Here is a 15,000-nt window from a genome sequence, read left to right as displayed (position 1 = left end):
AGGAGATATTCGCGACTACTGGCGATTTCATTATGGGGCAGCTCATGATCTTCATATCGATCTATTATCCACCTCTGTATCTATTCTTTCTTAGCTAAACAGGTGGAAGATCTATCCAATTTGGTTATATTATATCATGGACTCGAAAAACGGATCTGAATTTGACTGAAATGCACGATCTTCACAGGTATCACTTTTCACGATACCTAAAAGGTGGAATAGCGATTTTCGAACCATTTCCTATAAGAGAATGGTTTCCATTACTTTGAGAAATGGATTCTTATATCAAACTATAGCTATTGCATTAAAGAAGAAAAGAAACTAATAGAAGTCGAAGACGCGGAATGATAGTGAATAGAGAGAAAGATTCTTCTGATTTTCTTGTTTCTATCTACTAGACGCCGTAGAGAATTGAGAATTTTCATGTCTTTCAATTCTCGTACTCGTAATTGGAAAGTTATGGAAGGAGACCCATCATTTTGCAATGAAAACAACATATAAAACTCTGGACAATTTCGAAATCAGGCCAAGCGTCTTAATACATATGCAAAAAAATTCATTATTGGCCCACCATTGATTAGAAGATTTAGCTTGTATGAATCGCTATTGGTTTGATACGAATAATGACAATCGTTTCAGTATGTTAAGGATACAGATGTATCCACAATTCATTTAGAGTTACTTAATAGTCTATTTCTTATACCATATCTCTATCCCGTGAAATTCTCGAGCCAAAAGATGGATGCATATGCTGTGTTTCATTTTGCTAAATGATATCAATTAAATGGTGTATCAATTCCATAAATTGCATATAGCAATAAATAAATCAGCAAAATTCTTTCTAATATTTTAGATAGAAGAAACATTTCTTCTATCTAAAATATTAGAAAGAATGTACCCTTCTATCCAAATCCAATTTGCATCGATAAAATAAATCCAAATTCCAGTAGTAGATGAATAATTGCAAATTTGTGTGTGTACGAGATTAGAATAACTTCAAAATAACTGACATAATTTTGTATTTTTCCTGATCAGAAAAATACATGAAAAAGAAAGGAGGTAGAAAAATTTTTGGATTTATGGTTAAAGAAGAAAAAGAAGAAAACAGGGGTTCTGTTGAATTTCAAGTATTCAGTTTCACCAATAAGATACGGAGACTTGCTTCACATTTGGAATTACACAAAAAAGATTTTTCATCGGAAAGAGGTCTACGAAGACTTTTGGGAAAACGTCGACGTTTGCTGGCTTATTTGGCAAAGAAAAATAGAGTACGTTATAAGAAATTAATCGGTCAGTTGAATATTCGGGAGCAGTAATTTAATCGTTCAAATTTTTTTCTTGTTTTATTATTTTTTTAGTAGTCTTATAGTAGTCTTAGATTTTTCATTTTGATGAGCCTCGCTTTGAGGAATTCATGGAATAATCCATTTTCATGGAATAATGAATTAAGGAAGAAAGGATATGAGTCTACCGCTTACAAGAAAAGATCTCATGATAGTCAATATGGGCCCTCAACACCCATCAATGCATGGTGTTCTTCGACTGATCGTTACTCTCGATGGTGAGGATGTTATTGATTGTGAACCCATATTAGGGTATTTACACAGAGGAATGGAAAAAATCGCGGAAAACCGAACTATTATACAATACTTACCTTATGTAACAAGGATATAGAGAGATTGTAGAAAGGGGATAGGATAGTTATTTTTGCAAGAGACTTGTTGTAAATTCCTTAACTTAAGAATGAAAAAAGAATAAAAACACAGATACATAACATAAAAAAAAGAATAAATAAGACGAGATTCGACCTCCCCCTACATATTTAATTTCCTCTCCTATACAAAAACTAGCAAGACCCACTCCATTGGTAATTCCATCAATAACACCCTTATCAAAAAACTCCGTGAGTTCGGTTAACCCTCTTATACCGAGGGTAAAGACCCTAGTATAGAAAATATCTATATAACCACGATTATATGACCAACTGTATATATTTTTTTTTACTTGATCTAAAAATTCTTTTTTAGGATTTCCTTTGTAAAAAGAGTTTATTAAATCCAAATTCTGAAAAAAGAATAAGCGGATCCATAGAAGATATATGCTATGAATAAACCAAAGATAGCTAGACTTACAGAAGAAATTGCATTAGTAATAAATTCATATGAATTTACAAAAGAATTAGAACTTTCCTGGGTAAAGTTTATTGAGGGAGTTAACCACTTTGATAATATGGTTAACTCTGCTATTCCATTACCAATTCCTCCATTATCAAAAGAGATTCCTATGAATCCAATGAACAAAAGTGAAAAGTAGTAATATAAGAAGAGGAAATAACATAGTATTTCCCGTTTCATGCGGATAGGCAAAAGTTTTTTTTAGCCCCAAAAGACGTAGTAAAGGATCCTATCCTATTTCTTGTATTACCTTGAATTTTTGGTATATTTTGTGAAAAAAAAGAAACTCCACTCTTCGTTGTTGATAAAACGAAATCCCTATTCACTCCTTTGGGTATCCTTTTTCCCCATAAGGATATTGAATACAAGGAACTCTCTTTAGTGCTACTGTAATTTTGAAAATGAACACGCAAATACCCATCAAATGTAAGTAAATATATCCGAAACATATAAAAGGCAGTTAATCCTGCAGTAAAGGAGGCTATTATTCCAAAAAAGGGCGAATACAACCAACTATTACTAAGGATTTCATCTTTGGACCAGAAGCAAGCAAGAGGTGAATACCACAAAGAGAAAGTGTACCCCATAAAAAAGTAGTTCTTGTGATTGGAATGTATTTTCTTAAACCGCCCATGAAGAACCATATTTTGACTTTTATCTGGTGAATATCCAACAAGAGGTTCCATTGAATGAATAACGGATCCGGATCCCAAGAACAATAAAGCTTTTGAATAAGCATGAGTGATCAAATGGAATAAAGCAGCTTGATAAGAACCTATACCTAGAGCTAACATCATATAACCCAATTGAGACATTGTAGAATAGGCTAAGCTTCTTTAAATATCTCTCTGAGCAAGAGCTAAAGTAGCTCCTAAGAATAGTGTTATTGTACCTACTAAAGAAATAAAACTCATTATCAAAGGTAAAGATATGAAAAGAGGAAGAAGTCGAGCTAGAAGAAAAATTCCCGCAGCAACCATAGTTGCTGCGTGTATAAGAGCCGAAATAGGAGTGGGCCCTTCCATAGCATCGGGTAACCATACGTGAAGAGGGAATTGTGCGGATTTCGCAACTGCACCAAGGAATAATAAAAAAGCACACAAAGTAGTAAGTAAAGAGTTAATTCCATTATTAGGAATCCAGTTATTAGCTATTTGAACAAATCCCTAAACTCTAAACTACCTGTTATCCAAAAAAAACCTAAAATTCCTAATAATAGACCAAAATCCCCTACACGATTAGTTACAAAGCTTTTTGACAAGCACTCGCTGCGATTGGTCGTGTAAACCAAAAGCCTATCAATAAATAAGAACACATTCCCACGAGTTCCAAAAAATAATAAATTTGTATCAAATTGGAGCTAGTAACCAATCCAACATGGAAGTATTGAAAAAACTTATATAAACAAAAAATCTCAAATATCCTTCATCGTGAGACATATAACCATCACTATAAATAAGAACCAGGATTCCTACAGTAGTAATTAGTATTAACATAATAGAAGTAAGTGGGTCAATCAAGTATCCAAATTCTAAAGAAAAATCATTATTGACGGTCCAAGACCATAGATATTGATAGATCGAACTTCCATTTATTTGTTGAATAGACAGTTGAACTGAGAATACCATAGCTATACTTAAGAGTAAAACACTAGGAAAAGCCATATGCGACGAAGATTTTTTGTTGCTGTCGGAATAAGAATAAGGCCAAATCCCATTGACATAATAACTGGAAGTGGGAGAAGAGGGATTACCCATGCATATTGATATGTATGTTCCATAAGAAAAGAAATTGCAATTTTTACTTCAATTTTACTTCAATTTTTCTATAAAATTGTTTCCGATTCACCAAACCAATTCTTATCTCTTTCTGAAAGAATAAATAAAAAGAATAAGAAAAAATACTGAAATTCTTAATTTTTCCAAAATTTATCTCATTGAAATAATTAAAAATTAAGAATGGGTTTAGTTGGTTAAATTAAAAAAGTTAATAAAATAACTAGGTAACGAAGTTATTTTATTAACTAAATAAAGATATTTATAAAAATAAAAAAAAAAAGTGGAATCATTTTACTTTCTATTCATAATTCATTTTTATATTTCTTTAAAACAAAGATGAAACAGCTCTCTTGTTCCATAATTAACTGATTGAGTGAATTCCAATGAAAACTATGTTTATAAGAAATTATCGAATAGTCCTTACTTCATATAGAACTAAAATTCTAATGACGATAAATTACCTAAGTTTTAGAATGTCTTGTTTAAGAGACTCAGTATTTTTTGTTTTGATTGGAATTCCTTTCCTTTATGGAATACCATTCTGAACTTAATTACCTATTTTCATTTTCCCTTCTTTTTATCCCCCCGTCTTATCTTATATGGGGGATAGGCTTCCATACCATATATCTATATATGGAGTATACTTGATATATAAATAGATATAAATAGATTTAAATGAGAAACCCTTCTATATATTCTATATTATTAAAAAAAAAGTATAAAATATATAAAGAAAAAATGTTAAAAAATTCTTGTTGTCTTATCCGCATTAGACAAAATGAAGTAAAAAATAATTCAAAATTTAAGTATCTTTCAGTATCTAAGTATAAATACTAATAAAAAGAAGAAAGAAGGATTGATTTGCAGCAATAGATGTCTTTCACATACAACTAGAAAAAAGTAATTTCCTTTTTGAATGGCAGTTCCAAAAAAACGTACTTCAATGTCAAAAAAGCGTATTCGTAAAAATATTTGGAAGAAAAAGACTTATTTTTCCATAGTACAATCTTATTCTTTAGTAAAATCAAGATCATTTCGAGCGGTAATGAGCATCCAAAACCAAAGGGTTTTTCTGGGCAACAAACAAATAATAAGATTTTGGAATAATATGAATTGACTTATCAAAAAAGAATTCCAATTATTTAATAATTTGGATTCTTCTTTGAATGTACTTTATGTGTCGAATTACTCGGTACAATATTCTTAGAACAAAAAACCCCTCTTATCTTATATATACAAGAAAAAAAAAGTTTGTTTGGTATACTGTGTGCTAAGTATTCTTTTCCTATCAATGAACTTTTCATAATTTTCCTAATAGGAATCCTCATATTCTATTAGAAAATTATGAAAAGTGGAGTATTCTTACAATAGGACTTACAACTTCCACCTATCTTCTCCAAAATCATAAGGTTAGTAAATCTTATTAATAAGAGCATAAAGACTTTCATTCTAGAAATTTTTAAAAAATCCAAAAAGCCTTTTCTATTTATCCATTTTATTTTAATTTCATCATTAAATAGAAACCCTTTTGGATTTTTTTCATTGTATTGAAAGAATTTTCAAATGTAAAGGGGAAATTAATTAGAAAAAAATTAGTTCTATAATTGCAAGTTAGAAAAAAGAGTTCCAACTCTTTCAAGCAGTGTTTGTGTTCTATTGGGCAAAGCAAGAGTTTATTGTAAAAAAAAAAAATGGAAACGATACTACCAAACGAAGTCTATTTTAATGAAAACTCTAATGTTCCTAAATTTTATGGACTTTCCCAATATCGACGATTCCCAAGATAATAGCTATTATTCTTTTAAGTTACCTATTATTTGAAGTTAGCCGCCATGGTGAAATTGGTAGACACGCTGCTCTTAGGAAGCAGTGCTCAAGCATCTCGGTTCGAATCCGAGTGGCGGCATTCTTGAAAAAGAATACAATAGATTAGAAATCCATTCGAAATTTACAATTTTGTAATGGGACCTTCCCCTTATGCTATTTGCAACTTTAGAACATATACTAACTCATATCTCTTTCTCACGATTTCAATTGTGATTACGATTCATTTTATAACCTTATTAGTTCGTGAACTTGGAGGATTACGCGATTCGTCAGAAAAAGGAATGATAGTTACTTTTTTCTCTATAACAGGATTCTTAGTTTTCTCGTTGGGCTTCCTCGGGACATTTTCCATTAAGTAATTTATATGAGTCATTGATCTTCCTTTCATGGGCCCTGTATATTCTTCATACCATTCCTAAAATACAGAACTCTAAAAATGATTTAAGCACAATAACTACGCCAAGTACTATTTTAACGCAAGGCTTTGCCACATCGGGTCTTTTAACTGAAATGCATCAATCCACGATACTAGTACCTGCTCTACAATCTCAGTGGTTAATGATGCATGTCAGTATGATGTTATTAAGCTATGCAACTCTTTTGTGCGCGATCCTTATTATCTGCCGCTATTCTAATCATTAGATTTCGAAATAATTTCCATTTCTTTTCTAAAAAGAAAAAAAATGTTTAAATAAAACATTTTTCTTTAGTGATATTAAATATTTTTATGCAAAAAGAAGTGCTTTAAAAAGAACCTCTGTCCCTTCATTTCCAAATTATTACAAATATCAATTAACGGAGCGTTTGGATTCTTGGAGTTATCGTGTCATTAGCCTAGGATTTACCCTTTTAACCGTAGGTATTCTTTGTGGAGCAGTATGGGCTAATGAGGCCTGGGGATCCTATTGGAATTGGGATCCTAAGGAAACTTGGGCATTTATTACTTGGACCATATTCGCAATTTATTTACATAGTAGAACAAATCCAAATTGGAAGGGTACGAATTCTGCACTTATAGCTTTGATAGGATTTCTTATAATTGGATTTGTTATTTTGGTATAAATCTATTAGGAATAGGCTTACATAGTTATGGTTCGTTTACATTAACACCTAAATGATTACATAAAATAAAACCTTCATGAAATGAAGGTTTTTACTTTTTACTTTTATGTTTTATTTGAGAACCCCTTGAACGCCTTATCAAAGGGTTCTCAAAAATTCGAGATAGATCTAATTATACTTTTTTACTTATTTCTGCATTATATACTTTTTTACTTATTTCTGCATTAATAGAGCAGACGAGTAAAAAAAAGCAAACCTATTTAGGATAATAATTGGATAAGAGAGCCTCTACCCTGTCAACGGATAGGGAGAGAACAAAATCTGGATAAATACCAATTCCTATTACTGGTAAAAAGATACAGATTAAAATAAAGAGTTCTCGTGGTCCAGAATCCACAAAATTTGCGTTTGGAACATTAAATAGCTTGTATCCATAGAACATCTGGCGTAACATAGATAATAAATAAATAGGAGTTAATATCATTCCAATTGCCATTACAAAAGTAATTAGTGTTTTTGGCATTAACAGAAATTTTGGACTAGTAATTAGTCCAAAAAATACTACTAATTCTGCGACAAAACCACTCATTCCTGGTAAGGCAAGAGAAGCCATTGAAAAGCTACTAAACATGGTAAAAATTTTAGGCATTGGGATAGATATTCCCCCCAGTTCTTCGAGATAAACAAGACGCATTCTATCAGAAGCGGTTCCTGCCAAGAAAAAAAGTGTAGCACCAATAAATCCATGGGATAATATTTGTAAAATAGCTCCATTGAGTCCAATGTTGGTTATGGAACCAATTCCTATAATTATGAAACCCATGTGAGATACAGAGGAATAAGCTATTCTTTTTTTGAAATTTCGTTGACCAAGAGAAGTTGAAGCTGCATAGATTATTTGGATCGCTCCTATTATTACTAACCAGGGCGAAAATAGATAATGAGCATGAGGTAACAATTCCATGTTGATCCGAATCAATCCATATGCTCCCATCTTTAATAATATTCCCGCTAAAAGCATACATGTACTATAATGTGCTTCCCCATGGGTATCTGGTAACCACGTATGTAGGGGTATAATCGGCAATTTGACAGCATAAGCAATAAGGAAGCCAAAATATAAAAGTATTTCCAAGGTTGCAGGGTATGATTGATTAATTAATCTTTCCAAATCTAATCCTGGTTCGTTGGAACCATATAAGCCCATACCCAGAACTCCGATTAAGAAAAAAATGGAACCGCCTGCAGTATACAAAATAAACTTTGTAGCTGAATATAGACGCCTCTTCCCCCCCCACATGGATAAAAGTAAGTAAACAGGAATTAATTCTAACTCCCACATGATAAAAAAAAGTAAAAGGTCTCGCGAAGAAAATAATCCTATTTGACCACTATACATTGCGAGCATCAGGAAATAGAATAATCGCGAATTCCGTGTAATTGGCCAAGCTGCTAAAGTAGCTAAAGTAGTGATAAATCCTGTCAATAAAATAGATCCTAATGAAAGTCCATCGATTCCCAATCTCCAGTGGAAATCGAAGACATCTATCCATTTATAATCCTCCTTTAATTGGATTAAGGGATCCTCCAGTTGGAAATGATAACAGAACGCATAAGTCATTAGAAGGAATTCTAATAAACAAATAGATATAGTATACCACCTAACGACTTTGTTTCCCTTATGAGGTAAAAAGAAAATTAATGAACCTGCAAATATCGGCAAAACAACAAGTATTGTTAACCAAGGAAAATAACTCATGATAAAGTGATAAAGACAAGATACGTTTTGACCAGAAAAGCCCGTGCTCGATTATTTCGAGCACAGGCTTCTTCGGTAAAGAGGAATCAGACGATTCGAGTGAAGTTTTTTGTAACGTATCAATAAGATAGAGCCATGCTACGTGTTGTTTCAGGCCCTAAATAAACGCGGACACTTAAAAAATCTGTCGGGCAGGCAGATTCACATCTCTTACAACCCACACAATCTTCGGTTCTCGGCGCGGAAGCAATTTGCTTGGCTTTACATCCATCCCAGGGTATCATTTCTAATACATCTGTTGGACAAGCTCGTACACATTGAGTGCATCCTATACATGTATCGTAAATTTTTACGGAATGTGACATTGGATCTATAAATTTTTCTTTTCAACATAAAATTTTTCGATCTGGTAAAAATGAAATTAGTACTATAATGAGTCATATGTATTGTAGACACCAGACGAAGCAATGGTTTATCCAAACTTCAAAAAAAAAAATCTATTTTTTAATCTGTTTGTGAGAAAGCGTGAAGAGAGCCAAGAGACTTTAATTTTGGATTTCAACAATAAATAAGAAATAAGAAAGAATTTTACGAATTGTACAGACGAATTCGAATTAGCCAATAAATTGGCTATCGTCTTTTCAATATAAATTATTGCAATATTCAAATTGCAATATCAATGAATTACAAATACAAAAATTCATTTAAGTGAAAAAGAATACTATGCAATAATCTACTAAAAAAAATGGATATTCTCAAATAATACTAAGAAAATAGTATTGATTTCTATTTATTTTAATATGTGCGCCTTTGTTTAGAGGATTCTATGTCTAATTATTCAAAAGTCTAATTATTCAATAAATTAGATTGATTGATACGAGTGGATTTCCTATTACGATGGATGGAAGAAAGAATGGATAGTCCAATAGCGGCTTCAGCAGCTGCAAGGGCTATAACAAAAATTGCGAAAATATCTCCTTTTAATTGGCGACTATCAAATAGATCAGAAAATGTTACGAGATTTAGATTAATTGAATTCAGTATAAGTTCAAGACATATTAGAGCTCTAACCATGTTTCGGCTTGTGATCAATCCATAGATACCAATCGAAAATAAATAGACACTCAAAAAAAGTACATGCTCAAACATCATTAACTAACTCCTTATCAATCTCGATTCATTTCAATATGAGGGCAAGAATTGAACCGATTCAATTAATTACAATAGAACAATTACACAACAAAAGAAAAAAAAAAAAAAAAAAAAGGAGGTATTTGTTGGCAGTAGATGGATTTTACTAAATCAAAATTGTGATTCTTTAGTTATTTATTTTAGATTTGCAATTCTTATAATTTGTACTTTTTCTAAGTTTTCTTATTGCCGAGCCATAGTAATTGCACCTATTAAAGAAACTAGAAGAATTATGGAAATGAGTTCAAACGGAAGATAAAAATCGGTTGCTAAATGAATTCCAATTTGTTGAACATTATTTATGAGACCCTGTTCTACTATTTGGTTTGATCTTGTAGTCCAAAGAATTCCATACCACGACGTATCTGGGATAGTAGTCATTAGTGAAAAAACAATAGTTATACAAACGAGTGAAGTGAACCCATCTCCAATAGTCCAATAATTCTTATCTTTAGACCATTCTGAGCCATTTACGAACATTACAGCGAATATGATCAAGACATTTATGGCTCCCACATAAATAAGAAGTTGTGCGACAGCTACAAAGTAGGAATTTAATAAAAAATAGAATAAGGATATACAAACAAGAACTAATCCCAGCGAAAAGGCAGAATAAATGGGGTTGGTAAGTAATACTACTCCTAGACCCCCTAGTAGAAGAACAAATCCCCCAAATAGCATAAGAATCTCATGTATTGGTCCAGGTAAATCCATTATGGATAAAAAGAAATTAATAGTATAAAATTTTTCATGAACTGACTAAAACTAAAGGATTCAAGGAAGGAAAAAAGGATTAGGGTATTTTTTTGTGTATAAACTTATAGTTATAAATTATATTATATCACGAAAATCTAGTCTGATTTAAAATAAGAAATAATTTCCAATAAGCAGTAGTTTTTCGTTTTTCTTTATAGTTTAATTTTAAAGTTTAATAAAGAATTATTAGATTTTTATAACAGAAAGACAAAATCAAAGTTTAGTAATCAGTAATCGTTCTTGAATTCGAAGATTTTTCTTTGTTTATTTTACTTTCAGACGAATTCCTAATTGTTTGAATTGTGTAATCTCCCATTATGGAGATTGGTAACCGACTTAAAGCAATTTGATTGTAATTCAATTCATGACGATCATAGGTAGAAAGTTCATATTCTTCAGTCATTGATAAACAGCTTGTTGGACAGTACTCAACACAATTGCCACAAAATATACAAACTCCGAAATCAATACTATAATTAAGCAATTGTTTTCTTTTAATATCCTTTTCAAATCTCCAATCCACAACGGGTAAATCTATCGGACATACGCGAACACATACTTCACAAGCAATACATTTATCAAATTCAAAGTGGATTCGCCCTCGGAAACGCTCTGGTGTAATTGATTTTTCATAAGGGTAGTGAATCGTTATAGGTAAACGATTTGTGTGGGATAAGGTAGTTATGAAACTTTGACCTATGTACCTTGTAGCACGTATTGTTTGTTGACCATAACTCATGAACCCAGTTACCATAGGGAACATATTCATTCTAAATATCTATGAAAAAGATATGTTTCTTTCTCTTGTTTGAGAGAGCTTTTGTGTTGAAAATATTCTTACTATTATTGTATTATCTTATTTATAGTGAAACAAGTTGAGAAGAGGTTGTTAATAAGAGATTGCCCAGGGAAATAGGTAAAAGAAATTTCCATCCAAGATTTAATAACTGATCCATTCTCATCCTCGGTAAAGTCCATCTTATTGTGATAGAAATGAAGAGAAATAAATAAGCTTTAGTTAATGTAATAAATATACCCATTGTCATTTCCAAAATTCCAACTGCTTTATTCATTTGGAAAAAATCAAAAAAGGATATATAGGGAATAGATAAATTCCACCCGCCCAAGTAGAGAACTGTTACAAATAAAGAAGAAACTAATAAATTTAGGTAAGAAACAAGATAAAATAAACCATATTTGATACCGGAATATTCAGTTTGGTAACCTGCTACTAATTCTTCCTCCGCTTCTGGTAAATCAAAGGGTAATCTTTCACATTCTGCCAAAGAAGAAATTAAAAAAACCAGAAAACCTATAGGCTGACGCCAAATATTCCATCCAAAAAAACCGTATTTTGACTGTGCTTCAACTATATCAACTGTACTTGAACTGTTAGATAATCATAGTCGGTGATAACATCACAGTTCCCACCGCTATTTCAAAACCGTACATGAAACCTTAGCTTCATACGGCTTCTCTATGATCAGAAAAAGGAAAGGACTGTTTTGTTCCTAGCCCCGGGGGCGTAGATAGAATTAGATAAAATAAAATAGATTTGAAAGTCCTAAATTAGACCAAAGGAATTCCGTCTGCTAGAATAAGAAAAAGCGCTTCCGAATTGATCTCATCCTTTATAATATAATGAAAATTTTTCTTTGTTCAGTAATAACTTAATCTTGGAATAAAACACTTGTTACTTGTTATAGGAATTCAATTAATAAATGGAAAGAGTTGGGTATTAGTTCATGAGCAATTCTGCATGAATATGGATAGAGGAAGGAAATAATGAAAATTTTTTCTAGTGCACTCCATATCTTTTTTACTATTCTTCTTTCCCCAGGGAGGGGGTATTTAAAAAGAAAAAATGGATAAAGGGTTAATTCGTTCTTGATAGCCATTTCCTTAACAAGTGAATGGGAACATACTCTGGATCGGAATCCGAAGAAAGTACTACTTGATAATTTCTACAAATTGCAAGTCCTTATTATGATTCCTTTTATGGGCAAAAATCTCTAATGTTTTAGATTTTCCATTACTATCCTTTATGTACTTTAGTGTTCCTAACCCTTCACTAACTTTTGGTGGATTCTTCTTATGGATTATTAAGTTATAGTAATAACTAGGAGTATTCTAGTAATGGAATTCCATATCGTGAATCCTTTATTCTTGGCCGCTTCAAGATATGATGACTAATTAAAAAATATCAACCTTGGGATAAAGAGTTTACACTGCTTATGTTTACTTCCACTTTTTTCTTGTACGTAGGAAATGAGATTTTTTCTTTTTACTACAAATTTATAAGCTGTTTTGTTTCACTCATATAGCTATCTAGTTTAACTTACCAACCCAAATACTAAATAAGAAAAGGAATATAAATAGTTAATGGATTTTATAGGAAAAAGATCTATTTTAACGAATCACACGTAGAGATATTGCTAGCACACAAAAAGTTAATGGTATTTCATAACTAATGGATTGAGCAGCAGCTCGTAGACCGCCTGAAAAAGAATATTTATTATTTGAGCTATATCCTGCCATAAGAAGACCAATAGGAGCTATACATTGAAATGGCAATCCATAAAAAAACACCAATACTAAGATCGGCTAAAACAAAATGATATCCCAAAGGGATAACTAAAAAACTTAATAAAACTGATATGACTGCTATAGAGGGTCCAATGCTAAATAAAGAAATATCTCCTCGGGATGGCAGAATATCTTCTTTAAAAAGTAGCTTAGTCCCATCTGCTATAGCTTGAAGCAGGCCCAGGGGGCCAGCATATTCAGGACCAATACGTTGTTGTATCGACGCAGATATTTCTCTTTCTAACCACACAATTACGAGTACCTCTATTGTTATTCCCAAAAGGAGGGTCAAAATGGGTAGAATCGATATCAGTCCATAGACTTCTTTTAATAATTCCAATTTCGAAAAAGAATTGATAGTTTCTACCTCTACCCTATCTATTATCATTTCAACGATCAACTTCCCCCATAATGATATCTATACTACCTAATATCGTCATGATATCAGCCAATTTCATTTTTTTAACTAGCTGAGGAAGAATTTGCAAATTAATAAACCCGGGTGGACGGATTTTCCATCTCCAGGGGAAAAGGCTATCATCTCCTACTAGATAAATCCCTAATTCACCTTTTGGGGCTTCTACTCTTACATAAAGCTCTTGTCTTGACAATTCAAAATTGGGCGAAGGTTTTTTACCAAGAAATTTATACTCAAAATCATTCCATTCAGAATTATTTTCTTTCTTAAAGCGTCGGACTTCTAAATTTTCATAAGGTCCTCCAGGAATTTTTTCTACAGCTTGTTGAATTATTTTGATGGATTCCCTCATTTCACCAATTCGTACTAAATAGCGAGCTAACGAATCCCCTTCTTTTTGCCATTGGACTTTCCAATCAAATTGGTTGTAAGACTCATAAGGATCTACTTTACGAAGATCCCATTGTATTCCAGAAGCTCGTAACATCGGTCCCGATAAGCCCCAATTTACTGCTTCTTCTCCGCTAATAAAACCTACTCCTTCAACTCGCTCTAAAAAAATTGGATTCTGTGTAATAAGTTGTTGATATTCAACAACTCCGCGTAAAAAATAATCACAGAAATCTAAACATTTATCGATCCATCCATAAGGTAGATCGGCGGCTACTCCTCCGATGCGAAAGTAATTGTGCATCATTCGCATACCTGTAGCAGCTTCAAATAGATCATATATTAATTCTCTCTCTCTAAAAATATAGAAAAAAGGAGTCTGTGCGCCGAGATCCGCCATAAAAGGTCCAAGCCATAGCAAGTGAGAAGCTATCCGGCTTAATTCTAACATAATTACCCTAATATAGCTGGCTCTTTGTGGTATTTGAATATTCTCCAAGAATTCTGGTGCATTTACTGTTATTGCTTCTGTAAACATAGTAGCTAAATAATCCCACCTTGTTACATAAGGTAAGTATTGTATAATAGTTCGGTTTTCCGCGATTTTTTCCATTCCTCTGTGTAAATACCCTAATATGGGTTCACAATCAATAACATCCTCACCATCGAGAGTAACGATCAGTCGAAGAACACCATGCATTGATGGGTGTTGAGGGCCCATATTGACTATCATGAGATCTTTTCTTGTAAGCGGTAGACTCATATCCTTTCTTCCTTAATTCATTATTCCATGAAAATGGATTATTCCATGAATTCCTCAAAGCGAGGCTCATCAAAATGAAAAATCTAAGACTACTATAAGACTACTAAAAAAATAATAAAACAAGAAAAAAATTTGAACGATTAAATTACTGCTCCCGAATATTCAACTGACCGATTAATTTCTTATAACGTACTCTATTTTTCTTTGCCAAATAAGCCAGCAAACGTCGACGTTTTCCCAAAAGTCTTCGTAGACCTCTTTCCGATGAAAAATCTTTTTTGTGTAATTCCAAATGT

The 15,000-nt window shown here is 32.3% G+C and overlaps 1 non-coding gene across 1 annotated transcript; it reads left to right on the top strand.

Annotated features, from left to right (window-relative positions):
* The first annotated feature begins 5,778 nt into the window (after positions 1-5,778).
* TRNAL-UAG (transfer RNA leucine (anticodon UAG)) lies at positions 5,779-5,858 on the top strand. Its single transcript has one exon. It is a non-coding gene; the product is annotated as a tRNA-Leu (tRNA).
* The last annotated feature ends 9,142 nt before the right edge of the window (positions 5,859-15,000 follow it).

Source organism: Triticum urartu, unplaced genomic scaffold (assembly GCF_056163025.1).
Source record: "Triticum urartu cultivar PI428250 unplaced genomic scaffold, HENAU_Tu73 scaffold2, whole genome shotgun sequence".
NCBI classification, from domain to species: Eukaryota; Viridiplantae; Streptophyta; class Magnoliopsida; order Poales; family Poaceae; genus Triticum; species Triticum urartu.
Note: the sequence above shows the minus strand (reverse complement) of the source record. Positions and strands in the feature narration are given on the sequence as shown.